This window comes from Zosterops lateralis, assembly GCF_965231275.1.
Source record: "Zosterops lateralis genome assembly, chromosome: 3".
In the NCBI taxonomy this organism is placed as follows: Eukaryota; Metazoa; Chordata; class Aves; order Passeriformes; family Zosteropidae; genus Zosterops; species Zosterops lateralis.
In genome coordinates, this window is record NC_139764.1 from 108,870,884 (window position 1) to 108,897,102 (window position 26,219).

At 37.7% G+C, this 26,219-nt stretch overlaps 1 protein-coding gene across 1 annotated transcript in view; it reads left to right on the forward strand.

Moving 5' to 3' along the window:
• Nucleotides 1-26,219, forward strand: part of SUPT3H (SPT3 homolog, SAGA and STAGA complex component) — a 255,548-nt gene that overhangs the window by 143,223 nt on the left and 86,106 nt on the right. The window lies entirely within an intron of this gene.

Below are 26,219 nucleotides of genomic sequence, written 5' to 3' on the forward strand. Positions count from 1 at the left end.
GGGAAGATCTAATTGCTTAGTGGAAAATTTAATTTCTTATGTCCTTAGTTGTTCTTTTAAAATGTGTTTGTGTCGGAGGATTTTCCTTGCTCACATGTTCTTTTTTTGTTTTGCTTTGTTTTGTTTTAGTTTTTTTGGGTTTTTTTGCTGTGCAAGCCTGGCCTGATGGTTACAACCTGTGTTTGGTGGATAGACAGTTGAAAAATATATTTGGAATTAGATACTTTATGTCCTGGTTGACAAGAGAGGGTCTGCATTTACGTGCCTCAATTTCCCCCATGTTCCACTTGAGAGCCTCTGAGATGTTTATGGGTGTGGGCTAAGTCCTTAGGACAAATGATGGTTCCTGCCAGGGGGCTAAAGGAAGGTTTTGTTTCCTTCCTTTGCTCAGTTCACCCAAGGAAAGGGCTCCAGGATGCACTCCTGCAAACATCCCTGGAGTTCTCTGAGAATTTCAGGGCTTTTCCCTTTCTAAGTCTGTAGTACCTGGACAAGGCACTGAGGTTGTGATGTTCAGCAGGTGCATCAAGTGGTCTAACACAAAAATTACCACTTCACCATGTTGCCTCAGCTGGATACTTCCTCTCTCAGTTGCTGCTGTTTCCTCATGAGAGAAGAGTGAATGTAAGGAGCTGGGATATTTTACTCTTCCCTGCCAACCAGCATCCAGGCAAGGGAAGCTCATTCCTTGTTGCCAAGAAAGACATGCTTGCAACATTCATTGCAGGAGTGTCTTCCTGATGAAATTGGTGTATTCAGAGAAAATTCAGCATAGGATAGGACTGCAGAAATATTCTAGAGACCCAACAGCTGGGAAGTTGTACAATTTAACCAAAGGAAGAAGTTAAGAATTAAGATGCTATCACTACTGTATTTAGTATTTGCTAGAGCCCAGCAGTCAACATAAAGCTGTCTGAACCCAAGACATTTTTATGCTGTATGTTTTGGGAGTTTTCCATAAGCAGTACTGCAGGCAAGCTGGAAAAGATGTGTCATGGCACTGAATCCAAAATGACATTAGAAATGCTTTGCCAAGGTGCTTTTTCTTCACAGCATATCCCTTATGTTATTCCTTATTCCTTGTGTTGGTGAGCACGATGTTCAGGGAAAACATCCCATCTGGATAGCATTACCTGTAGGATGTGCAGCTTGTATGTATCTTCTGGAGGTTAGCTCTAATGTTAAACAAAGGAAGCTGATTAGAAACATCTGTAAAACATTTCCATAGTTCAGATTTTATACAGTGGGTATTGAATTACCTTGCACATGACTGCATGTCTGAACTAAAAATAATAAGGTAAATCTTTTCCTTTTATTAAAATTAGTATAATATTAATTTTATAGTTAAACTACATTTAACTGTTTCCCTACTTGGCACTAGAATTTAATGCTGCTGACATCACTATGTATTTTACATGCCACTGAAAAATAATTGTTCATTTATTGATGCAGTATGCTACAATAAGCACATTTTAGGTGCAGTCAAAATATAAACATTAGATTGAAATACATTTTCTTATGTAAAAGTGTGGCATTTATTGAATGCTAAAGGAGAGACTTGCCAGCTAAATGTGTAATGTTTCTGACTATTAAATATATTATGTGAAATAGTTATATAGAATATATAAAAAGATTGTAGTACTGCCCACTTAGGTATTATGTTGATTTATGAATTTAGTTAGAGTCCCTAGTAAATACCAAAATTGCTGATTCTAGGTCAGTATTTATTAGGTTGGTGAATTTTATGGAGAAGAAGGATTTGTGCATCCCAGAACTGACAGAGAAAGGTATTATTTATGTAGTTAGAGTGAAAATGCAATTGTAATTTCAGAGCTGAGCTGAAAAAAGGTTATATAGTTTCTTCATAGTATAAATTACTTTCTAAAATAGCTTATAAAGCCATGCCTATAACAATAGTAAATATTACTTAAAGATCTAAGAGTCTAATGTTCAGGATTTACTGTGCAATATTATAGGCAGAAAATTCTTACCTTTCCCCAGTTCCCTGCAACAGCCTGACTCCAAGGCACGTATCAAAACAGAGAGGCAAACATTATTCTCTGGGAAAATATTTTGAAATTCAGCAAGTGTTTTGAAAACTATTATCATTATTGTTTATTGTAAGTGTTCTAAGATTGTGAAAATGAAGTGTTGCTCATAAATACCACGCAGGCTGAATGGCCAAGGGCAGTTCTCATCTCTAACACGCAGACTCCTACCCAAAGCAGTTTCATCCAGTTTCAGTACTTGCTTTTATAATGTTTTTACCCAAGTTCATAAAAACTGCAAGTGAAACAAACACTATGGTATGTATATGCAGTTATTTTTATTCAAGGAGACTGGATCAGCACAAAAACATTTTTTAGAGTAGCATAACATGAACAGTTTCCATTTCATCAATTAGTGCCCTTATCCATCCTGAGAGGTGTCTGGTATCTTATCTGTGTGCTGAAAAGGCAATGAGGTGTTTTATCTTTTGAAAAATAAAAAGACGTGTCGTGCCATGGTAGTGAAATTTGCAGAGTTTATCTCACTATTTCGCTTGGGAACGTATGTTTCAGCACTGATAGTGTGGCTCATTAAATAACTGAGAACAAATAATGCTCTATTTTAAATGTATCTTAAGAAAAAATGTCTTGTGATCATTTCTTTAGCTCACTGAAAGCTTAATGTTTTTGCCTGTGTTGTTGTATGAGGAGTTTGGAGTTGACTGATCTCGGAGCCTGAGAGGAAACGAGGCTGCAGCTGCACATCACTGGGTCCTGCCTGTCCTGTTCTGTGATTTTGTGATTAAGCACTAGATCCCACTGTCAGCTTGGTTTACCTGGTTCCATAATTTTGGAAAATTAATGAAGCACTAACAGGAATGTAACAAGATACTTATTTTTAAAAAATACATTTGGTAAAGTTGTGATCAGATAGTTATTGCATCTTAGGATTGAAATTGTCTCACATTCCTGTCCTGTGAAGGCTTCAAAGGAAGGACTTTGGGGTAGGTGAGGAAAAGCAGCTTTCAGAGTGTTTGGAACTGTATCAGTTCACCAAGTGTGTGTCTCTGCTGCGTAAATGATATTCCTCCTCACATGCTGTACTGAGGGATTACTTCAATCGGCATTTTTATGGCCAAAACCAGCAGCCTGAGCTTCCTGTGTCTTTATCACCAACTGTACTCTATGAAGTACAAAGCTGCAAAGTTTACTTGACAGTTTGAAGCCAGAGTAATTTACTTGTCTGAGACCTTAATGCAGCTCCTTGCAGTCCATCATCGCTGCCTGAACAGGAGGGATGTGCTTTAAAGCAGGAATTGGAGCCTTTTGCCAGACAGGGCTCCAAACCAAATTCTACATGAAGAATTGCTGTTGCTGGGTTTGCTTACTTTGTAATTGCAATGCATTGGGGATACTGGGGGAACTGTTTAAGAATGTTGGAACACCTGCGTATGGCACAGCACCTTTATTTTAACAACCCTATAGGTGCTCATGCAGCAAATTATCACCCCAATGCATTCCCTTCATTTTGAGTTGAGTCTTTGCCAAAAAAAAGACTCAGCTGATAGAAAGCTGGCTGAGGCACAATTGATTTTGGATTAGAACCCTGAATTTAACAGCATGGGTCAATGGTTGATTTTTTTATTTTTTTTCCCCTTCTTGAAAGATGTCATGATTAAAAACCTGTTAAAACTGAATTAATTGAAGTTCAGATTTTGTTTATCAGATCTTTTGGAACTGGACTGGGCTATGTCCATGATGTTTTAAAAAATTCTGTTGTCTGTTTCTCATTGTCAGGCTGAAAATAATATTAAAATATTAATGTCTTTTTTTCTGTACACAACTTTCATGTTATGCTTTAGCTGTGGAGGGGTTGCCTTATTTCTTCATTCATAGGACATTTTTATCTCTTTCTTTCTGAACTGTATAGCAGCCATATCACACATAAATCCGACTGGATAGTCTGGAGTCATTGCCCTATCTGTTTTTCAAAGAAAGCATCACTTACAAATCACGAGTGCTAATTAACATGAATAATGCTTTTAATTAAAAATAAAATCTGTGCAGACCCCAAGAGAGGAAAGATATTACACATATGCCATGTTTCATCCCCACTGTAAGTTTTTTTTGTTTTTTTTTCACTTTTTTTTCCTCTGTCATGAAATTCCCCATTATGTTCACCCTCCTTGCTGTTGTCCCTGTTCATTATTTCTGGTTTGATTAACAGACTGATCTCTCAAGATGCTTGACTGAGTGTTGGCTGATGAAAACACTTTGGTTTTGTCTCAAAATTCTGCATTAAAATTCTCAGATTTTAAATTCTTAAGGTAGGATTTTTTTTCTTTATTTTCCCTTGGAAGTTCTATATCTTTGGAACAATTGAATTCTTATAAAAGAACTACCAGCAAAACTATTTGAGCTATAATGGAGGGTGGAGGCAACTTGCCTGCCTATTGAAGTGTGTCTTTCATCATCAGAACAATAGCTGGTTCTTTTCCCTTGTCAACTGACCATCTTTTTTCCTTCCATTAATTAGCTGAAGTCTTGAACAATTCATCCTTGGCCTTCCACTGCCTGTTCTGATAATCCCTCAGGATACTTGGGATAGGATGACAAATCACAAGAAAAGATGTTCTGATTTTTGTTGCTCTGCTGATGGGAAGGTGCTGTTTCTCCTACGTGTGGAGACAGAACCAATTTCCTGAGCTTTGCACTGGGGTTTGTGATTTATTGATTGTGAGTGCACAAGTTACCCAGTGCCTCTGGGCTGCATTTCACTGTCTTTGGAGAGGAATATTTCTATGTCTTTAAAACCATAAATAAGATCTAGATAAGTGCTAATTGGTAAACATCCATGTAGGAGGAGACACCTCACAGGTTTTCCCACCAGCCTTGTCCCTCACGTGGCTGGCAGGGGGCAGAAGGGGAGGCATTGAGAACATAAGAAAAAAACCTCATTCCTTTTTTTGTTTTGTATGCCCAGTCCATATACAGAGTTGCCAGAGAGAGCTTTTAGGTGAGGAAACTGTAGGGAAAATTCTGTTTGATTTCCAGCCCTCTGGCTGCTGCAGATGGAAACTTTGTAGATTTTGCTTCTGAATTCCAAACAATTATCCATTGGCATGTGCAAATACAATTTTTTCATAAGTCAAATCAACCACATCTGGTGCCTGATTTTTCTCAGGTATTGCAAAATGCTTTTAATGAGTGCAACATTTTATTCAGCAGAATAAAGATGTTTATAATTCTTAAAATGAATACAAAAGTTTTAAATATTTACCAAAATTTTTTTCACTTAATACTAGTAAAGTACTAAGCTATTTCTGCTTCATTTTATCTCAAGTGTTTTAAAGGAATCAAAATTATAAAAAGGAAATCAGACCTACGCTTAACTGCAGACATCCTTACCTCCATAGCCTGTAATTTTAACAGATGACAGATGATCATTTTTGGGACGTCAGTTCAATGATTCATCATTCACATCTCTGCAACTAGAGGTGGTGAAGATCTTGAGAAAATAAAATTGAAGGTGGCAGTTATTTCTAAGAACACGAGGAAGGTTTTGAGAGCTTTCCAACCCATGCTGGTAAATGGAGGGATTTGGGACATGTGCCTATGGGTGTCATTTATTTCTGAGTACCAGATTTGCTGAATCTGCATTTGATAACTCTTAGTGGAAAGATGATGCAGAAAAAACTTCAAATGTGACTGAATGTGGGTGCATTGCTTATGTATGGCATTGTCTTAGCACTGAAGAGTTATGGCCTGATTTAGGAATCTTAGCAGGGAAAATATTGCATTGCCTGTGATATCTGTGTTGTCTTGAGCTATGGCAATGTTCATTTTTGACTAAACTGACTGTAGGTAAATTATTTATTTTCTGTGAATTACCTAAGAGAAATTAATTCATCCACTGGCACTCAGTGACCATCAGACCTGAAGTTATAGATTTCCAGAACAATAATTAATGTAAAGCTTGAAAAGATATACTTCTTGTATTCAAGTGACACTAAAAGATTTTGAAGATGTCTTTGAAATACGGAAGAAAACCTCCTCTACACCAGGGTTCAGTGCTCTGTGTAGCTGCCTGGAGTACACAGGAGGTTGATACTTAAGTTCCTGCCCAGTTCAGGTATGGGAATTTAACTCCAGCTTTCTCTCTTCTAGATGAGAGCCATAAAAGCCTCGTTCTTCTTTGGGTTTTGTGGGGTTTTGGGGTTCTTTTTTGTTTTGTTTTGTTTTGTTTTGTTTTCTTTTGTTAATCTGTGTGAATTGTTACACTTACTTCTTTATGAAGAATTAAGTAAATGTCTGTATGTCTATTGGCCAATCATTTATGATAGGCTTTAAAAATAATAAAAAGGGGTTTTTTTGAAAAACAAAAAACAAAAAACAAAACAAAACAAACAAACAAACAAAAAAACCCCAAAAAAAACCAAACAAAAACCCCCCACAAAAACAAAATAAAAAATCCCATGTACTGGTGCAAAGATGGGTCCTTCAAAGAGAGAGTGAGACATATTGCCAGTCCTCCATGGTCAGGTTTTAGCATTTGGTGTTGGCTGGTATCAGTCTCTGGTATGTATTTCCTCTAAAATAGTTTTGAAGAATTAGTATTTTTAAAACAAAATGCATTTTGTCAGAAAATTGGTAGCAGATTCAGCTCACATTACATGTGGCCTTTCTGCTTCCATGTGGCACTTGTGCATCCTCATGGCAAAGCTCTTGGTTGCTGCAATTTTCCAGAACATCATGAGCCCAGCTGGGAACAGGCGCTGGTGTGATACATGTGTTTATCCATGGTGCTCCCATTCCTTATAAATTTATCAAAGCCTTGCATTTGGCTTTACATTCCTTCTTACTGACATGCCCTGGAGTGAGATCTCTATTTGTAGACAATTCCCAATTGAAGGTCAAAGAAGCAAAGAATATCCTGAGTTGGGAGGGACCCACAAGGATCGTTGAGTCTAACTTCTAGCCTGACACAGGACAACTGGAACAATCCCATCATGTGCCTGAGAGTGATGTCCACACACTTCTTGAACTCTGCCAGGGTTGGTCCTGTGGTCACTTCCCTGAGGGACCTGTCCTAGTGCCTGACCACCCTCTGAGTAAAGAACCTTTTCCTTATAGCCAACCTAAACTTCCCCTGACTCAGCTCCAGCTGTTTCCTCAAGTCTTTTCTGGTCACCACATCCTCTTCCCCTCACGAGGATGTTGAAGAGCCCAATGAGGTCTCCCCTCAGTCTCCTCTTTTCCAGACTGAACAAACCAAATCGCCTCAGCTGCCCTTCATGAGGGTTCTCTTCCAGCCCCTTCACCATCTCCATGTCTCCTTTGGATGCTCTTTAATAGCTTTATGTCCTTCTCATATTGTGGAACCCAGAACTGCACACAGGACTTGAGGTGAGGCCACAAAGATGATTGAGAAGAGAATTGGTCATGCTAAAGCACTGGGAAAATGTCCACTCCTGAATGCATTGGAGATGGAGGTGCTTGAACCCACTAGCTGTGTGATTAAAAGAGTTAAGCAATTTTTTACTGAAGAAGTATTGGTTTCTCTAAAAAAAAAAATCATTTATGCATTTCTATGTTTCATGCATCTTTGTGCCTGGTCATGTACCACTCAAAATCCTGTGAATAGCATGAGAGCTTCTCCTATTTTATTGTCTTATTCTTTCCACCAGTGGGCAAGAGTGGTATATGTCATTTTTCCAGAGTGCCATATTTCACACTTCAATTTAATTTGGCTGATAATGATTTGTTAAGCAAATATAAGTATGTAGAGCACAGGCTGAGTCTCACACATAAAGGGTTCAACCACTTCAGTAGTTCCTTTAAAATCCTACTCCAGCCCTATAAAAGCTGCAGGTGCAAAACAGTTTACCTCTGTACTACTTGAACAGAAGATAAAGGTAACGTGGAATTTTATATTCAGTACAACTCTGTGACAAGTGTAACATTGTAAGAAGGGGACTGGGTTGGTGGTTTCTATCAGAAATACACACACTCATGAATGGCCTTACTCTTACTCTTTTACTTTTAAAGAGAAAGGACAACTGACCATGAAGTGCATCAAGTCTGTCACAAGTACTATGCATTAGAAATGGAAAACACAGCTCTTCTTGCATTTGGAGCAAAGAACTGTTTTTGAGGCTCTTTTGATCTCCAGTCCTCTAACTATGAAGTGATTCTTCTCACAGTGGTTACATCATTTTTAAATCTTACTTTAAAGTGAAGGGAGTTTTTTCAGCCCAAAGAGAAACACCATATTCTTCTAATCTTCCTCTCCCTCCACTATGTAATTCAATGTATCTTTCAACAGAATTTTCTTACTTTCTTTGGGCATCCCACAAATTTCTGTTCTTACCCTGTTTCCTTTTCATCAGTGGGCTTTCAAGCCTCATCTGCTTTCAAGGATTCAATATCATCTTAGCACTGGTGTTTTGAATATTTCTCTCTCCACTCTCGATTCCTCTGTGTTTAGTCAGGACTACATTTTGGCATGTTTCCCTAGAAATACTTTTTTATTCACTGAAATTCAGGAAGGACAAAGCCAAGCTCCTTATCTTTTCTCCCTTGATCTGAGAGTTGCTTAAAGCCCTTGTGTTCCCCGAGACCTTCTGCTCATTTTTTTCCTCTGTATCTTCCTTTGTGCCCTACCTAAAATGTGCTGATTTTTAGTCACGGAATCATTAAGGTTGGAAGAGCCCTCCAAGATCATCAAGTTCAACTGAACCCAGCACTGCCAAGTCCACCACTGCACTGTGTTGTGCCACATCTATTTGTTTTTGGATACTTCAGGGAGTTGATTCCACCACTTCTCTGGGCAGGTTCCCCTTTATATGTTTAGAGTGGGATTTGAAGTTCAAGGAGAATATTAGTGTTGTGATCAAAATTGTAGTTTCAGCTTAACAATATTTAACATTTACTCTGCAATTGTTTTCTAACCTCTGGACAAAAATGGGAAAAGTGGAAAAAGTAAAATGTTAGAAAACCCCTTTTAAACTTGAATTAATTAACTGTCTTGCTTATTTCCAACTTCATGGAACATTTATTAGATATTTGTGATGATTTTTCACTGAAGATTGAGTTTTTTCAAGAGTCATTATTTGAGTACATAAATACTCCAGGCTTACACTTTCTGAAGTAAGAAATTTATTTTTGTCTTGTCTAACTTGAAAATGACCAAGTACATTTTTCTCACATATTCAAACCAGAATGTTTTTATTAAGTGAAATGGGGCATAGAACATGGCAAAAGAAAGGCTAATTCCAGATAAACGATAATAAGTGAGAAAGGAATTTATAATAAAATTTGCTTTTAAAAACTTAGTGGTATGTTTTAAAAAATAAAGAGTTTTAGGGTGTTGTAAAAACCCAACTTGATAGGACATTCAAATTCAGCTATCACAAATCCAGTCACACATAGCTGGTTTTTACCTCTAAAAAGCAGGAGTCTGAAATTATATTGAATAGAGATTGTGTTTTACTAGCCAGCATTGATTTCACTGGAAGAGATGTGTGAAGGAAATACTAAAAACATTTGAGAATATTGTAAAACATAGATGAACTTTAGAAAATTATTTGCGTTGTGGTAACTTTCTGTTAGAAACCTGAAGAGCAAGAGGTGCAACTCAGGCTTGGTAAATTGTGTGTGTCTGCTTCTGAGCCCAGGAGGCCTCTGATGTTCAAGTTCAGCTGTGGACAGGGCATTTTGTGACCTCGATGGCAGCTAAAGATCCAGTGCTGATGTGAATTAGTGCTTTAGATCAGGTTTGAATTGTGGTCTCAATGGTGGAAGGGAAGTGTACCAAGCAGTGTTCCCCAACCTGCTCAGTGCTGAACCAGTCGCTGATGTGGGAGGTGGGAATACAGGCAGGAAAGAAAAGAGGATACATAAAAATATTTCGAAGGGTGAGTACTGTGATTCCCTATTCTCTCATGGAAATTAACAGTGTTTATATTATTTTTCATGACAGAGAGCTTAACTGTGGCACATTATTATTCTGGATCAGATGGGTGGCAAGAATGGTACAATTGAAATTACAACATGTAATTATAAAGTAGGTGTTCCAGCACACTCCTGGCTACATCATTATTACAAAAAGCAAACTTGCACTGAAGCACAACTTTTCAGAAATAACACTTCTGTAAAATATTCGGGCAGAAAATAAATACAAAATTGAGTGCCAGGACAAGAAATCATTTCGGTCTTTAGCTATGCAGAGACCAAGGAGATTCACTTTTTACTCAGTAAGAGTGAGTTTAAATGTTTGGCTCTTGCTGGTTTGTAGGAAGCTCCTTCTGATCTAACTATAAAGCCTGAAAATGAAAGTAATATTTCTAGACTTTAATACTGGGCATTCACAGACTGGAAGGAGGAGTACAGGGAAACTTTGAAAATGAACACATTTATTTTCTAGGATTACACATTTATTTTCGAGGACTCATGTACACGTAATTGTACTGCAGCCAGAAATGCCATTGCATGCACTCAATGGATAATACATGACTAGTAGGTTCTACTAATAGAAACTACTTATTAATATTCAGGTGTGGAATTTGTCAGTGTCCATCTAAGATATTAGATGCTTTAGTCTGTAGATGATAGAATACAACACTATTTCTACTTAATTAAAAACCCTTTCATTATAAGAGGCTATTAACAAAAGTCTGTTGATTTTTTAAGCATATAAATCCACTGAAATTAAGATAGATTTTCAGACCAGAGACTATTTCATCCCATGTCTGGAGATAATGTATTTCAAAAGAGTTGCCCATTACTGCTACAGCACTCAACTTTGTGTTTGGCCAAATCTATCAAAAGATCCTTTAGTCTTGCTTTGACTTTGTTTAATAAAGTCTTCCAGAGAATGAATGCAAATTCATTAAGCAATCTGATGTGCATCTTAGACCAGTATCATGATGGATGATGCATTTCCTGGAGCCACAGTATATGAATTCTCCTGGTGATTTTGTTTGCATTGACTGCGGAAGCCTGAACTTCTGCAACTGACTGAAGGCTGAAGAAATGAGAAGCATCCAGATGCATTTTATGTGCATTGTAAGAGATGGGAAATCTACGTGGCAAATTATCTTTTTATATCTAGTTTCTGACATTAAGTATCATTTAGCAGAACATTCAGTGCTCATCAGCTGACATTAGATATCACTGAACTTACCATGGGACAACCAAAGGTGGACATCACACAGTGCTCTACAGAATTATTTGCACAGATTGCCATTGTACTGATTAGATTGCAGATGGTTGGAGGGACATATCAAAAATCCAGTTTGTCCCTGACATTGACAAGTTGTGGATAAAAGTTACAAATATTCCCCACTGGGTCATACTCAATACAGGGTCAAGTAGTGAAATGATGATGCAGAATCAGTAAAATGTAAAGTGATTGTAGATGAATTGGTTTTTGTTTCTGTGCATCAGGTACTGAATTAGAAAAATGGCAATAATGATCCTTATAAAGTACTCCCAGACTATTAAAAAGGGCATTGCAATATATACTTTTTGTGGTATTGTCTGTTTATTTACAACCTGAAATTTGTCCTGATGGGGGATCTCTGTGTCAGTTCCATTGTCTCTACCCCCAGTGTCACTGTAAGCATCTCTAAAAAGGAGAAACACTCTCTATGATGCTGCCATCTCATGAGACACAACTCTTTCATTCATTAGCTGATGCATTACAGTTTATTACATCTGTAAGTTATAAAGGGAAATCTATCTAAAGAGAATGTAAAAACTCCAACAGCCTTAAGTTTATTAACAATAGTAACTCGACCCTAAATCACTGTGTACATGAATCCATTAAAAAGGCTTTGTGCATTAGGTCTTTAGGCTTTAGCTTACAGGGTTTTAAGAAGGCAGATCTTAACTAGATGAAACTCTGAAGTTTACCGTGAGGCACGAGCTCAACCACTCTGCATTTTATTGTTGGTTGCAGCATGTGGTGAGTACCCAGCACAGAGATACTCACATCTGTAACGAATAACCTTTTTTTTTTTTTTCCCCTTAGTGAAGCTCAAACACGTATTAGCACAGCCTATTTATCTGAATGAACCAAGGCTGCAAATAATTAAGGAATCTACTCTGGGAATACTTACACCATCATGGAAGCTGATTTTCATTCAAGTTGTATCAAAAGAAACCCCAATAACTGCCTAACTCATTTAACACACAACTGCCATTCTCAGCCTTGATGACTTGCTGTGACTAAGCCTGTTATTTTTATGCATTTATTTGTTCTTACTGAAGGAGTCAACAAATTTCATCCTGTCCTACCTGTTGTTCAGTGCACAGTGGGATGCCTGGGGTGAAGGAGCAGACCTTTCTTTGGCTTCTTATTAACAGTGCCATTGGAAGCTTTTCCTCCTGGTAGATATTGGGGATATTAACAATTGTAGCAACAATTCAACGATGTTGTGAGGTTGCTGTCACCTCCAGCTGTGTTGCAGAGCCTTCGGACTCTAACTTCCTGCACTTTCACTTTGATAACCCACTACTTTTGATCAGAATTTTAATTTTGGTGTAGCAGTAGATAGGGAACTCTGTTCTAAATGGAAGAGAAGGGTGGTTGTTGTGCTGGAACCTGTGGGAACAGAAGTAATTTTCTCTAGTAAGAAATTCTGCAAGAATATATGAAATTCAGTGAGGCCCCTGGAGATCTCTGATCCAACCTACTCACAGGAGGACTATCACCAGTACCAGATCCGCTCAGCCATGACCTTGTCCATCCCATGCTTTGGCAACTCCACTGAGGGATTTTTTCAGAGCTTCTCCTGTTTAACTGTTGCAGAGCTGCTCTGTCCTCCCATGAGAAAGGTTTTCCTAACATCCTCCTCGATCTTTCCAAATCACAGTTTGCAGCTGTCATCCCTCATTAAATCATCTGACATTAACAAGAAGAATTTGGATTTGTCATTTTTTAATTACTTTTCAATTATTCGTAGGCAGCAGCCTATAATTGATCCCTTTAGCTTCCCCAAACAAAGCTGATTTATTTGAATATTAATGCCAGCAGACATTGTTATGTTTACAGTTCATTCATATCTGAGATATCCGGTGCTGATGACTGGAGTAAATTAAAATCTTCGAGTTTTACTTCCATTCAGTACAGTAGAAATAATTTAGTCCAATATATCTCTTCCATGAGTTGTGCCGCCTTTGCTCCCATGCTCAAAACCTCAGTTCTTCTCAATGCTCAGTGAAAATTACTCTTCTGTTTTGGAACCATGTTTAGATTTTCCATCTCTATTTCATTCAGCACAGATTATCTTTTTTTATACTGGTTTATGTCTGAAGCCTCCTTTGGTTTGCTTCTTAATTTGGCTTGCAAACCTAATTAAGCCTTACATTTGGCAGTCCTTTATTCCTATACTTCTTGATTTCTAATAGTGTGGCTTTCTTGAATTCTGCAGATCCTATTCCTCCTCAAAAAGCCACTGATTGAAAAGTCACTTGTTATGAATATAAGAGTTTACTTTTCTAGTATTCCAGGTGCATGTTTTGAACTGCAAAGTAGTTACTGTGTTGACATTGTTTATGCTACTGTCTCTTAGCTTTATATTAAAATGACTGATACTGTTTGTAAAGCTTTATGGAGGTTTGCAGGTTTTTAGTTTAAATGTTTAGTTAGTTTTTGGTTTAAACGTCACGGAGAATTACGATTCTATATGATATAAGACTGGCGCACTTACTCTAAATTAGAAGAGAAATGTATCGAGCACAGTTTTTATGGTTTGCATGTCTGCTAAATCACCCCTGCATTTCACAGCTTTAGCTTATGGGAAATATTTATAGTTTTTGCTTATGAGTGCATACAAGTTTAGATACAAGAAACTCTAAATTTAAGCTCAGTAGAAGTTAGGTTCATTAGGGGTTTTTTTAATACATAGTCTGCATTATTTTGCAGCCATTTCCTATTGCATGAGAGGTTAGCAGTGACAACTGCTGCTAATTGGATGAGGAGGGAGGCAAAGAAAGGCAAATGTCTTTGCCCATGTGTGGGATGTGGTTCTATGCCTCCTTTGGCCAGTTTGTAAAGGGGATGAAGAGCAGATATCACTGCCATGTGAACATGACAGTAAAATTTACATAGGTAACCCACCTTTTCCACAGTAAAGAAGCCAGCCTTGACAGCAACTCAAAAGGGGAGTGAACTGTACTAATGGACAACTTTGTCTTGATTATTAAAATAATCTACTTTCTTGACCTGTCAAATCCCCTTTATAATCAATATTCCTTCTAAAATTTTATCCAGCCTTCATCTTTTCAGTCCTACCTCTTGATCAACACTCTACATATCCCTTTGGATCATTCTTTCCCCATGTCCTTCAGAGTAGCATCATCCACTCTGTCATGAGAACAGAGATTTCTTTCTATCTTTGTGACACCTGTTTGGTTTCACTCACTCTTCTTTTCACTCTTTTTTGTAAACATGTTAACAGTTTGTGACTAATATTAGAGTTCACCTTCTTATAAATGCATGAGAGAAATGGAATTGTCCTGTTCGTTTTCAGGAATGAGGGTACTTTTCCTATGATTTGTTATGTGTTTTTGTGGGGATATTTTTTGTGGGTTTTTTTGTTGTTTCACTTTATCCATCTATAGTCTTCCCTTTATTTCCATAAACACTGCAGAGAATATCTCTAATAATTAGAGAAGAATGTCCTTTTTTAAACTGATCACTTACGCAGAAACATAAAGATCTCTTCTTGTAGAAACCTGTGTTACAATTTTTCTAAACGAAAATTCTGAACCTAAACGATCAGAATTCCAGTGGTTGTGCTAAGGGTCCATGCTTTAACATGGACAGAATCACAGAATCAAAGTGTTACTTTACATGGGCTTTTTTGGCCTGAGACCCTCATCTTCTCTTGAAGATTTCAGTGATGTTTCTCTGGAACTTAGACCTCTGGTGCTGGCACTTTCCTTTGTGCCTCTCAAGGGATCAAGATAAAGGCTGGAAACACTAATTTTCCTCCTCCCCACTGGCATCACTGGCATTATCTTCTGCCTCTTCTGGCATCAGTAATGGATATCCTGGCTTTGTGCTCAGCCTTCAGAATTCAGCACATGAGCAGTTTCAGTGGAACTGCACTTAATTACAAGGCTGTAGAATTGGACTCCCAAAGCAGAGCTCTCCTCAGGGCAGGGGAAATAATTTGTCTTCTCTCCTTGGACCTGTTGCCAGTTTCCAGAGGTTTTTACAAAGTACTAAGTACTTCTGTCCCTTGACATGAATCTCTGCTTCCTCTATTTTATCAGACTCCTGGCTCAGTCAGCTGGTAGTGGTTTGGATTGAGTGGACTGACTGCGTGCCAAAGCCTTTCCAGTTCATACCCAGTTAGAGAATGGGCAAGTAAATTATGAAGCATTGGTAGGTAAAATATTCAAAAATTCATTGAATGTGACCAAATAACTCCATAGTCAGTTCAAGTGTGACAGTGGCCAATAACCTGAGTTTCTTGAGAAGAATAAGAAATACACACAATGTTCAAGGAGGTTCATGGCCCATTTTCTGTTTTCCTACATTCAACAGGTAAAGTCCAGGTGACTTCTAGCCATTAAGAACAAGTAACTTCCTAAATTTATTATTGAAGATTAAACTTCTTTAAATAATACAGGAGTCATGGGGTTCTGTAGTGTTCCACGTGACTAAAAGGGCTTTTTTTATCACCACTTTCATGGACTAAATTAGAAGTTCGGAAGTAGACCATGGACCAAATACTAGGAGGACTCCATGGAAGTCTTTGATCTAGAAAATTTTTGCAAAGAGATTTTTCTATCTTGTTTCCTTTATCTGTCTCAAAACCTCCCTGCATCTTTCCCTAAAAACTGTCATGTTTACACTCATTCCTTTCACGTCATCCATCCTGTAGTCTTGAGAAGTCAATCCAGTCTCTGAACCAGGAAATCAGTCTCTGCTGCCTCCAGCATAACTTTTTTAGAGAAATATCTGTCTCCCATACCACCCTTGGGCTTAGGTAGGTGGAGCTTTTCTGAACAACTTCAAAGATACTTTCCATTGTTATTCAAATTATTTGTGAAATGCCTGTGTATTTTAGTACATTCTAACATTGAGTAAAGATAGTATATCCATGAAAGGTAATTTCAGAGCATCTCCACCAAAGTCAAAGTGAATTTAAATTAAAGAACACAGCATTTGCACATTCATATCCTAGTTGTGGGCTCTGCATCAGTTGCAAGGTGAACTATTCCAAGATTTTAAAATTCAGTCTGTCTGTTCATTAGAGTTTAAAGCCCTCCCAAATTTTTATGTCAAGAACCTACTTAAGAAATAAAATGCTTTAACTATTCCAACAGTTGCATTCAATTTGAAGGATCTAGTAAACATTATGAAGCAGAGCTAAGGGAAATCCCTAATGCCTAACATGCCTAATAAAGTTTTGGTAGTAATAGGAGATAAATTTTGAAGTTTTCATAATAGATTATCTGAATATCTCCAATGCAAAGCATTAAACAAAGCAGGCCAAGAAGCTATTGGATAGTTTTTAAACTATCTTCAGAATCTGAATAAATGTAATAATTTTCAATCTATTGATGTTCTGGCAGAAATGTTACTATTCTTCCCCTGTGTTGTTATCACTATTTCTGTTCAGATTTTCAGAGTACCTTTTATGTGTTTTTTATATTAGCAAGATCTTTCTACCTCCCAGTAGTTTGATTTTAACCATTTTCACATTTTCATTAAAACTGTCTTGTAGTAAGAGGAAGTGTAGTAATTTATCCTTACAGGGATGTTGTGACTCAAACACTCCCTTCCCTTCCTGTTGCTTGATCCAATGTAATTAAATAATAGATTTCATTTCATAACTTTGCAGTAGCAATAAAGAGGAAATTATGTTCAGAAGGCATGTTTATTTTTTTTCCCCAGCCTTTTCATGGCTTAAAAGTGATTCTTTCTCTTCGTGCTAAAGTAATGTGAAACAGCCTTTTCAAACTTATGTCCTTGGGAAATGAATGTTAATTAAAGAATGAACATTAAATAGGAGTTAGGAAATCAGGGTCTTTTTCAGACACAAATATCTGTTGTTCAGATTTTATATTTATGCTCCTTCATGGTGCTTTCTTTTCTCCCTCTGAGCAAAGCTCCCTCCTTTTTGCTTTCTTTGATTTTCCCAAGACAAAATCTGTCACATTCATGCTATTACCTGTACAATTTACTTTGTTTGCTTTTTTTTTAAGGTCTGAGAATTATAATTCATACCAATGAGTAAGAAAATACAGCAAAGCTGCATATACTTAGAAAAATTTGGACTTCCTCTCCTCATTTTTACATGAAAGTTGGTGTGCCTTGGACTGGGACTATTGTTTTCCTTCTATTTTTTTCCTTTCTATTGGATTAGAGGATTCTTGGAAGAAAATAGTTACAGATTTAGAATTTTGGACCCATTTTGAAAGATCTTGGAAAGACATTTCTTGATGTAAGACAAAAAAATTCATAGAACTGCCTGTATTGAGGTTCATTCTGATTATACCTTGTCCTCGTTGACATTAAAGATTACAGGACAGGATGAACCTTTCTCCAGTGTCATAATGTACACTGCATATCTTTTGGTTGAAAAACTATCAAAACTAAATGGTTTTGATTTTTTTTTTTCTACTGATAATTTAGCTACGTCTTGCAAGGTGACACCTGAGTGTCAAAATTTTGCAGGCAGTTTAATGTATCCAGAGCCAAGACAGGTGTGTGGTCTCTCTGGCATCCAAAACCATTAAAACCCATAGTCCTCTGCATCTCTTATATGTCTCACTGTTTGATCTGAGAGATCCTACAGCATTTACTTAAAGTCCCCATCCAGACTGAGAAGCTCCTTCTTGATTGGCGTGTGCACTTGAGCAGATGAGAATAAAAAGTGAGAAGAAACTCCCAATGTGAATCATTTCAGGTAAAACCTTTTAACATACAAAGTCTTCCATCATTACCATGGCATTTCCTAGCATGAACATGATGACATATCTCTGCAGGGCTGTGAAAATTTCTAGAGCTAAGAGAAGATGTTGGTATTTTTGTATTTTGTATTTTTGGTGGGGTTTTTTTTGTTTGAACCGGCATCCTTTTTTTCTCCTTTTGTCTGCAACTCTAAATCTTGAGAACAGTACGTTGCTTATGTTCTGAGATTTGATTTTTTTTATCTTTCATTGCAGCCCAGTACAGAGTCTGGGCCCTGCTCTGAGCCCTCCCTGCACACAGGGACACCCAGGGCTGAGGGCCCCTCTCAGCTGGGGGATCCTCTCGGGGCTGAACAGCCCCAGCTCCCTCAGCCTTTCCTGGGCAGGGAGATGCTCCAGTCCCTTCATCATCTTTGTCACCCTGAGCTGTACTCAGTCCATGTCTCCCTTGTCCTGAGGAGCCCAGAACTGAACTCCAGATGTGCCTCAGCAGGGCTGAGCAGAGGGGCAGGATCCGCTCCCTGATCTGCTCTTCCTGATGCCCCCCAGGACACCATTGGCCTTGGCCTCAGGGCACACAATGGCTCATGGACAGTTTGTTGTCCCCCAGGTCCCCCAGGTCAGTCCCAGCCTGTACCAGTTCAAGGGGTTTTTCCTCCTTCCTGCATTTGCCTTTGTTGAATTTCAGACAGTTCTTCTCTGCCCATCTCTCCAACCTGTCAAGGTCCCCTACATTCAGAGCACTAATGGTTGCCAGCTCTTCATAGCAATACTTCATTGCCCTGAGGCTTCCTCTAAAAGCACTTTATCTCTGGGCTTGGAGTAGGTAAATACATGTCTTATTTTCCTTGTGTCAGACAGTGACGCCTGATTCCAATTTGCTGTCATATGGAAAGGAAGAGTATTTATTTAGTGTTCTGGTGAAACTAATATAGGGCAATGATTATTTTCCTGTGTGAGCAATGTAAGGATACATGATTTAAACAAATGGTGCTCTCAACAGCAATGGGAGAAAGGAACCTGTTTATATTAGATGGTCTCTCAATCAGCAGAGAACAGAGGTTTTTCTGCTTGCAGCCTTGGAAGCTGTGTAAGAATAATCCTGAGTGGTGGTTTCTTCTGGGATTTGAAACCAAAAGACAGGAAGCTGAGGGATAATGTAAACCTCTGCTGGTTTGCATGTCACAGTAATATTAGAGAAAGAAAAGAAATAGAAATAATTGATGGAAGAGAAATAAATCTGAGTTAATAAATTAATATTCGGAAATAATATTGTCTTCAGTTTGTAAGAGTAGTAAATTCTGATTGATTTTTTTCTTTACTGAAGGAAATGTGAATGCATTTATTGGTAAACAATTTGCATGTTCTTATTTTTTAAAAGTAATGTTTAGTAGCATAAAGGCATTCTAAGGTGTGACTTAGATGGAAATAGTAGTTATTGTTGAGATTCTTCACTTGGAATGTCTATAGTGATACTACTGTGAGAAAGAAGCAGCCCCTTGGGAAAGTTTCAGACCATATCTTATTAATTTTATATTAATTTGGACTAGATGACCTTTAAAGGTCTCTTCCAGCTCCAACTATTCAATGATTCTACAATAATTTCCTCCAAAACTTCATTGTTTATATGGTTTAGATACAGGAAATATTGATGCCAGTCATTTACAATGGAATGGCACCATTTACCTCAGCATTTAGAATATCCTGACATTCCTAGAACATGGATAATCAATAACAGAGGACATGTACACTCATCTTCAGAAGTGGGGAAATCTGTTTGCAGAGGTTGGAGGCCTTTTGGCTGTGAGAATTTTTCAGTTTCAGGTTGGCTAATTATTCTTTCATATCTCTAAAGTTCACACTTCACAAAGCTTTTTTCACAGTCTCTTGCTCGTTCTAAAGAACACTACTCCATCATTTCCACTTGAATTATATTTTTCAAGCTTTTTTTTTTCTTCCCTTGCAATAATAATAGGTGCAGTAGAAGTTTCCAAGTTTGTTTTCTTGCCTGCTGTTACCACCAGCAGTGAGAGAACATCAACATTGGCCATCCCCAGTGACACACCAAATCTTGAATTAACACCTATGTAGCCAGTGAATAATTTGACCACATTAAAACTGAGTTCAGTGAGTCAGAATACTTTTCTGTACCTGGAGACTGTGTAGTTTTAACGTTGTTGGTCTAAATTCACTTAGTTTGGTCAGTGTTACTTGCTACAAATTTCAGGTGTGCAATAGAGTTTCTTTTGTTTCCTGGAGAGTAGAAGAATTACAGCTATAAAATGTTGTTCCAAAATGTTGATTTTTGGAATTTGAATTGAAAGAAGGAAAAATAGGAAAAAAATCATGCCTGAAGCTAAAGTTGAAATATAGTTATTGTTCATAAATGCATTGAATTCTTTTCCCTGTGTGACAGAAAACGGAAAAACAAGCTCTAATTTAAGAAGTTAAGCTTAAATTATTTATAAAGAAGATATTTTTTTAAAAAGTGCTATGTTTCAAGCTTATCTTTTGCAAAATAGAGGTATTAATTTCACTATTTGTTTGGACTTTTTTTTCCTTAGTAAACTATTGAATATAATTTTAAAGGAATAATTCTGTCTCCAATGGATGCAGAAAGTGACAGAGCCAAGGAATGTGGTGCATTTTTCTATTGGCCCATTCCATTACACAGGATAACTCTATGGAGTTTTCTAAAGGCTCTGTACATACTTCTGTTTTTTTCTTCTTTTTCTTCAGTATTTTTAGAAAGATCTTGTTTGTAACATGAAGAACATGAACTCAAACAAGCTGTTCATGTTCTTCCTTTGCTGTTTTTGCTCTCTCTGTGTGTAGCTTCTTTTGCATTTTTTCTACTCTGATTGTACTGAATATGTTGCTAAAAAACATAAAGAACAGACCAAGACAAACCTTATAACCTTTTTGATGATCAGAAGTATGTGAGGTGTGAGTCAAATGAAGAGAGATGCTGATGGCTAAATTTATATTAAATTTTCAATTTAACAGATGGGAATATTCATAAAATATATTCATTGTAGTGATATATGGGGCTGTTGGATAGCAGTGGTGTGGTAAAAACCATGTAGGCTGAGATGTGGAACTGGTTTTTTTTTAGCTCTTGGGCCTGAATTTCACCCAATTTCAGTCTGAAGGCAGCTGAAGGAAGGGCTGTTTTCTCCTGTGACTGGAACAATCTGTGTTCTTAATTTTGTATCAACTGCTTGTCGCCCCTGACATTGAAATCATTGAATATTGGACTTATAGATGTGTTCTTTGTGCTTTTGGAGGGAGACCTCGGTAAGCTGCTTATTGGCAAAGATGCTTTTGAGGTAATTCTTCTCCAGTTATGAGGAATTGGCTACAGACTCCAGATCTGTATCTGGATCCAGCTCTCAGGACTGCCTCAACTGGAAGTCAAGAGAAGGTGACATGAAGCAGTTGATCTTGCTTAAGGTTCTTGAGAATACAGTTTTCATAAAGGGACAAATACAGTAAATTATGTTCCTGAAACCAAGATCTCAGTAGATGGTAGAGGCTGTGGGGTATGAACTCATGTTTTCTTATTCTCATGATCTCTACGGATTGAGATTCACTCTATGTCAACCATAAAATACGAGCTTTCATCAGTCTCTACAGCTCCCTGAAAGGAGGTTGAAGCCAGGTGGGGATTGGTCTCCCAGGTAACAAGTGATAGGACAAGAGGAGATAGCCTCAAGTTGTGTCAAAGTAGGTTTGGATTGGACATTAGGAAAAAATTCTGCAGTGAAAGGGTGGTCAAACATTGAAACAGACCGCAGGGAAGTGGTGAAGTCACTGTCCCTGGAGAGATTTAGCAGATGTGTGGATGTGGCACTTGGGGACATGGGTTAGTGGTGGCCTTGCAGTGCTGAGGGAGTGGTTGGACTCAATGATCCTAAAGGTATTTTCCAACCTAAACAATTCTATGGTTCCATGATTCTCTAAAACCTCAAAATGTGACACACAACTTCATCCTTTACAGGTCACATATAATCAACTGGTGTTATATTAAATAGTCTTCAGTAAAAAAAACACTTACATTTGAAACTAAATACCTATTAAGAAGAAAATTGATTATCTTTTAATCTGCAGATGGACATTTTCTGGTTTAGACAGCTTGTGATGATTCAGTCATGCTGGTGAACCCTTGTGCAGTGATCCTGAATCATTAGGTGTTAGAGTGCTCTGATGGGCTCCATAATGTAGTTATCTCCCCAGGATATGCTAAGTGCATAAAGCACATCCCTGTGCTGACTTGTGAAAACAAATTCAGTGTTTTCCCTCTCTGGGTGTTAGGACAAGAAGCTCAGGTGTCACCATTAGTAGCATGAGAGATATTGCTTGGAAAGTTTAAAGTGAAAACCTGTATTTACCTTTTCTATTTAGTTGTCTTCATTAAAGTATCAGGATGCTCTGTTTGGAATATATTTACAGGATTCTGTCTTAATTCAGAATATTATTTGGTAATTTTATAGTGGTATGTTTGGGTTTTTTTTAACCTAGAAAAGGTGAGAAAATAGGCCATTTTAATGCATATTTAATAACACAACAACCTTCCTGCCTCTGAAAAAAAATTCACCCAGGTGAACCATGATCTAATTTTCTTGTATAATGAAAACAAAATTGTAGCTCCTGCAGCATTATTCTTGGCTCCCAGCAGTTCCAAGGCATGCAAACATCACCATTCCAGCTCCGTCCTGCAGTTTAACTGGAAGGATTATGTCACAACACAGTGTGTTTGTTTTCCAGCTTTTTGTCTGTTTGTCCATCAAGACGGTTTTGTAGAAGAAGTATCAGTGATTGTTGACTTTGGAGGTAGTGGAAGAAAAAATAATTCTGGAAGAAAGAAAAAAAGCAGACAGTCCCATTGAAGTAACTGTGCTTCTGTCACAGGAGAATGAATACTCCTTTCAACAAATCTATAATTTGCAGAAGTTGCAAAAAGAAAATAGCCGTAAGGTGACTGTTAACATACTTCAGTTCATCCTGCCAAGAAAGTTAACTTCATAAAGTCATTAAACCCATGATTACATTTTAAAATATTATTCCCCAGCCATTTCTTCTTAGGCTTTTAAATATAGTTGCTGTATATACTACCTTCTTTGTAATGGGAAAAATTATAAAATACACTTATTTTTCATAAACTCCTAATTATTAACAACTATTTGCACTCCTATAGTTAAAATCATTTCAACACTTCCGTTATTTAAACTTCACTTTTAGGGGTTCATAATTCTGCTGTAATAAAAGTATATATTCAGACTCTGAGGTCTCAGACATTGTTTGCAGGTATTAGGGAATTTAGCCTGTTTTTCTTTAAAAGCTGAGTAATTTGGATTGTTTGCCATTCTTCAATATCATCCCAAACAAAATATTTTGTAACATTGACTTAATAATTTCAAAACTAAAAAAATTAGAAGAAGACAAGTGAGCATGTTGGAGCTGCTGCAGCCCCAAATTCTGTGACTGGCACTGAGGCTTGGAGAAGGGAGATGGTGGGAAATTCTTGCCATAACTGCTCCATTGCCGTGTGGTAACCTCATGTGTGAACAACTCCTGCAGCATTTCCATCCCACCTATCGTCTGGAGTCATGGGCAGTGCTGCTCCCTGAGTGAAACCCCCGGTGCTCCCACTGCAGCCAGGGCTGAGGCACCTCCTGATTTCAGGGAGCTGAGAAGGGCTTTTCTGGAATGACAAATGCTCGTGTGCTCGGAGACGGATCGGTTCTTTGGCACGGCTTCCTGAAATCCCCCTTCATCACGTAATGACTCAACGAGGCCTTCAGCTCCGGAAATTCAGGAATCGGGGCTTATTGCATATTAATGGCAACTCTGGGACAGTCAAATAAGACAGTTTGTTACAATACTAATTATAGCAAAGCACTCACGTTGTGGTTTGAATGAGTCAATTATATGTGTGTTAAACTATAAATACATCTTCCCCCCAGCCTCGACTGTGTGGGACGTAATTTTTATTTAATTGCTTGGATACATATTTACCTGAGCATACCCTGGTTTCCCAGGTAAATACGTGTACCAATGCAGAACTCATTATGGTCTGTTTGGATAAATAATCCATATTTTATAACTGAACAGGAAGTAATTATTTTCGTACTTTGCTTTCTTTAAGCCAAAGAAATTAAATGCTGTGTGTCCATTCCTTAAAATAAAATAGATGCAGAAGTCAAGGCAATACAAGAATAAAGTTTTCATTGTTTTGGTAGGAACTGAGGATATTATTCCAGATTTTGATCTTGTCTTTAGCCCTGAATAACTCCATTAAAGTAAACAGTGTTACTCAGGATTTACTTAGATGCAAATGGGACGTGAATTTGGCCTTTTCTCCTTACTCTCCCTTCCTTCATCACGAGGCTCCTGCAAGCAACTCATACACACAACCTTTGCTATAAATGTCATTGTCACATATTTATCATTTGGAAAAATAAGGTCTTTCAGCTACACATGGAAATTAACATACCTGAACTTTATGTCTCAGAGAGTCATGGAATGGTTTAGATTGGATTGGAAGGGGCCAAGAGATCATCCTTGTGCGTGTTTGGGAATCAGGGGTGCTTTCCCTTTGGATATTTCTGCCATTGTTTTACATGATATTTGGGAAAGCTGTGTTGTGTTATCACCATGCTAAGGTCAGGTTTTCTAACACTTTTAAGCTCAGTGGGGCCAAAGTCAGCCTTGGCATAAATCCATTAGCTGCAATAGATTTACACCAGAGAGGAATATTGGCTCGTTCTTGGTAATTTTTTTTTTTTATCCAACTCTTTATATTTTATGTTAGAAACATAAGTAGCTTGCGTGCCCTCAAACTAATCAGAATAAGAAACAGTTTTGCTTATGCCAAAAAATAGAGCTATCGTTTTTCACATTCTTACATTTTTCAAGTGAGATTATGTTACTGTGACTTCGGAATTCCTGAAATCTCTCTGGTCTCGGTGACTGCAAGGGCCAAGAGAGGGTTCCAAGGGGAAAATCTGAACCTCTTCACGCAGTATGTTTTGTGTTGTGCATACCAGATACAGTTAATGTTTTGTGTGCATGTGATTAGTGTGGAAAAAAATTAATGCAGTCCAGTATTATGATTTATGGACTGAATCTTTTGCCCACTGAACACTTGCCAAAATGAAAATCCCCTCCCCCCCCCCTTTCCCCTTCTTTGGATATTAGAAACAGCTACTGTTTTTGTTGATCTTTTTAACTTCTGAATAGGCCTATTTCAAGTCATAGCAGCATGGGAGCTCAGATTAATAATATACTTATTCAGCCAGTGATACTGAGTGAAACCATTGCGAGTGTGAGTATGAAGGATAGGATTTCTTTAAATTATTTTCAGGTGCATTAATGCTTTTCTAAAGAAGAGTATAGAGCTATTTGAACATAAATTAAATTGCTGTTTATTGATCATGTTACAGGTGTATACAAGTTTTAATACCAAGAATGTTTGAAGGTGTCTCTTCTTTTGATTACTTTTTTGCAGTGCTCATTGTCGGTTTTCCATCAGTGGGTTAACAAGGCTAAGGGCAAAAACCCTTACAATTAAAGCTGTGTTTTTAATTATATTTTTTAATTTAGAGGCTTAAGTATGAAGCATCCCTTTTATCTCAGTTGATACAGCATTCTGTTTCATGCTGAAACTGCTTGTCTGCAGAGGTGGTGGATTCTCCATCCCTGAAAAATTCAAGGATGGAGATCTGGGCAACCTGGTCTAGTTGAAGGTCCCTGCTCATTATAGGGGTTGGACTAGTTGACCGTTAAAAATTCCTTCCAACTCATTCTTTGATTCCATGATGATTTTATGCCAGAACAAAAAGCTTGGGAGGTGAAAGGAGCAAATTCCATTGCTCATTTGATTTGAACCTCCTTAGCCCAGCACTTTGATAAACATCAGCTGTGAAGATAACCCAGGTTACCAGGTTTCTAACCCTGTTCTGGTTTTGTGTAAAAAACCGCAATTTCCTTCACCTACTGAAAGCTGATATACTTAGTCCTTTACAAAGAGATTTTTTTGCTCTTTACAGCACAAATTGAGGTGTTTGAGTCCTTTGTAGGCATTGTCACAATGGATGTGGGGGCCATCCATTGCTTCACACTCCTTTGGCCACCTCTTACCAATTTTTGTGTTATTCCTTGCTCAATCCCACCTTTATCACTTCCACAGCTGAATGGCCTGGTCTGCTCAATAAGGTTTTTCAATGCCTTCATTAATAGAGTTGGCGTTTCCTATCAATTCATTTTCTTTCTCCCAAATGAAATAGGAGCATTCCT